Raw genomic sequence first — 3,365 nt, forward strand, 5'->3', positions numbered from 1 at the left:
GCAGTGGCAGGGGGGCAAGCTCCAGAGAAAAAAAGTATCAGGCCCCTCAGAGCTCAAGTGGTGCCCACCCAACCAACAGCTTGCTCCCCTGCACTGCTGCTGGCCAGGCTGCCTGCTGGCTGGGTGCCATTTGAGCTCCAGCTGTGGGGAGGGGGGAAGCTACCAGCTGGCCAAGCACTGCCTGAGTTCCAAGGTGCCAGATCATTTTTTTTTGCCAGATCTCCCCCCACCACCCTCTGTCACCTGAGCTGCAAGGGGCATGATCTTTTTGGCAACTCAGGTGTCACTCAGCTTGGCTGGAACCCCCTGGATAGAGTGGGGAGGAAGGATCCAGAGAAAAAAGGATCGGGGCCCTTGGAGCTCAAGCAGCGAGTCAGTCCATGTGGGGGCAGGAGGCAGTGGAGCTACTGGGCACTCTGGGACTGTGATATTCTGCCTGGCAGGAACAGTGAGCCAGTCCTACCCCTAGCTCCTAGTCTTATACCTGCTCACCAGGCCCCTGCTCACCAAGTGGCAAGTCACAGCTGTGCAGGTGTAGGACAGTCAGAGATGGTTTTTCATCTTAAAGTGTGACCGTTCCACTAAGTTGAACAACGCTAAGCTGATTAACATTTGCTCAGCTTAGAACAGAAAGTGTAAGAAGGACCCGCGCTTGTTTTGTTTGTTTGTTTTTATTTAGAGAAGCATCACGCAGCAAAATAATCTATTTTTTAGTTTGGTGTTACCATATTAGAATGAGCCACTTTACACTATGCAGGATACAGTGTTTTTGAGAAATACACAGTGGGTGCGTCTACATGTGACACAACTGTGCAGTAGCCTAATAACACTGCACAGTAGTGTGCTGGGCAAAAACCGTGCTAATACGCTACTGTGCAGTAGTATTAAGCACCACTGAAACCCATGCACTGGCACTACTGCACAGTGCATTGATGTAGTGCTTGGTTAATCAAATACTAAACTTAATGTGTAGTAACTATGGCACATTAAAGAATGTGTAGGTGCTCCCAGTTTTATGTAAAACAAGTTGGCTAAATGTATGCCAGTGAAGCAGTTGACTATACCCTCCCAGATCCTTAGGCCCATCTGGTATTTGATGCTACTTTAATAAGGACAGGAAGCGACAAAAATCTTGAAACAGTCTTTGCTCTACTTAATCCCAGAGTGCCAATGATAAATCTGGGGACTACATATTCAGATTTGGTTGGGTGCTTTATTTCTAACATTTTAGGGGACAGAAAAATAAAAATGTAGATGTGCTTTGTAGCTATGACCTCTAAACTGTCCTTAGAAAACTTCTTGGGATATTTCTCTTGTTTTTAATTAACCTCTCTGAAAATCCACTGATGTGGAAGAAAATCAGTGTTTGAACACACAGAGTTGTATTCTGAAGTTCCATTGACATTGGGTTTATGCCACTGTGAGTGGAACTTTACTGTATGCAATTAGGAGGGTATTTCAATGCATTTGTTTTTTCTACAGTGCAAATCCTATAGTTTTAGCTGCCTGAGTATATAATCTAGCATTTCTGGTAGAAAATTCAGTTTATCTGCTGTTTACTTTTCCATTCTCCTTGTGTTATGCATGCTATTATTATTTTGACATTGGATGACATCTGAGCTATCATTGTAAACCTTAATTAAACTGGAAGTCATTGACTGGCTCCAGTAAAATTAGTCCTTATTTATATTAGTGCATTTGAAATGAGAAACTAACCCAGAATCCCTTATAAATTGCATATAGTTTAAACTACAGTGGATTTAAGGTATTATGGTAGATCAGAAATTAGATTTAAGTGGTATTCATGTAACATACTATACACATTTCCTTGTTCAGCCTTGACATTTCTGGGGCCTTGAGGCCACAGGCAAGAAGGAACTACTGGAATGTTTTTTAACTCATGGTGGAAAATATGTTCAAGGCAAATTAGGTGCGTTTTTTAGGTTTCCTTTGCCCTCTTTATGTTCTCTTTTGACATGTGACAGAGAGTGATAACAGGAAGAATGAATTGCAAAAAATCACTATTGTTCTACTACAAAGGACTGAAAAAGCTAATTAATCATGTGGCGTATCAGAAAAAGATGAGAGCACTGCTCATCTAATCAATGGTTGCTCTTGTCAGGCTGGTGAAGCCTCAACCAGGCAGATTTTTGCCAATGTATCTGTTAGTGGGGCATAGGATTTAGCATGTGTTTTGCTAAGTGTTGCTGTTCAAAGCAACAAAACAGCCTTGGAAGCTGGTTGGCAAAGGGATGAGAGAGAAGCTACAGTGAAAAGACCCTTTCAAATGGTCGGAGCGTTCACTTCAAGTCTCTTGGTAAAATCATATTGACTAAAAACCGTGATATTGTAACTGGCCAGTTGTCAGCCTCTTCACAGGTCAGTCACAGGTACAGGGTGCTTCAGAAAAAGGTATCAAAACAATCCCCAGCTGCACAGGGGCAGGAGGTGAAGACAGCGTTAGAGGCAGTGACAGCTTTCCAGCGTGGTCAGGCAGCAAAGGTGAAGGAGGGGATACAGCAGGAGGTGGGAATCCCACAGCTCTACAGGACAGGTGCACAGGGCTCTGGGCACCCTCCTGGCTGTCCTTTTAACGATGCCAGCCTGTCCTGTCCCATGCAACCAGCGGCAGGCCCCTCCCAGCCAGGTGTGCTTCCTGCTGGGACTGTAGCTGCTGTGATATGACCCACATCTGGACCCTGCACTGCTGTCTGACAGATCATGACCTTCTTATCTTGGAGGGCAGTAACTCTAGGCGATGGCAGTTCTGGGAAGCCAGATCTGCTCAGGGCTTGGGGAGTCCCATGGCTGCCTGACCTCCCTGGCCAGGGATGCATGTGGGGACAGGAGGGGCATAGGGGCAGTGTGGGGGTTTGGTGTGTGCGTGTTGGGTGGTGTGGGTATCAGGGGGGAGTGTGTGTGTTGGCGGTGAGTGGGGGGGTAGGGGTGTGTGTGCAGGGGTATGGGTGAAGTGTATGTGAGGGGGTGTAGGTGGGGAGTGGGTATGTGTGGGAGAAGTGTGTACTGTGCTGTGTGTTGGGGTGAGTGTGAGTGAGGGAATTTGGGGGGCACATGTGGGGCATGCGTTAGAAGAGAGTGAAGTGTTTACGTAAGGGGATGTTCGTGTAGGTGTGTGTGATGGGAGTGTGTGTGGGAGGAGTGTGTACTTGGGTGTGTGTGTGGGTGAAGTGTGTATATGGGGGGGAGACGTGTAAGAGTTGTGTGTGGGGGTGGGATTTCGGGGCATGTGTGAGGCGGGTGTGGTGTGGGTGAAACCTGTATGTGGGGGATTTGTCTGGCACGTGTGAGGGTGTGGTGCTGGTGTGCGAGGGGTGCGTGTGGGGGGGGCCGGTTTCCAGGTCGCT

The sequence above is a fragment of the Alligator sinensis genome, unplaced genomic scaffold, assembly GCF_000455745.1.
Source record: "Alligator sinensis unplaced genomic scaffold, ASM45574v1 scaffold350_1, whole genome shotgun sequence".
In the NCBI taxonomy this organism is placed as follows: Eukaryota; Metazoa; Chordata; order Crocodylia; family Alligatoridae; genus Alligator; species Alligator sinensis.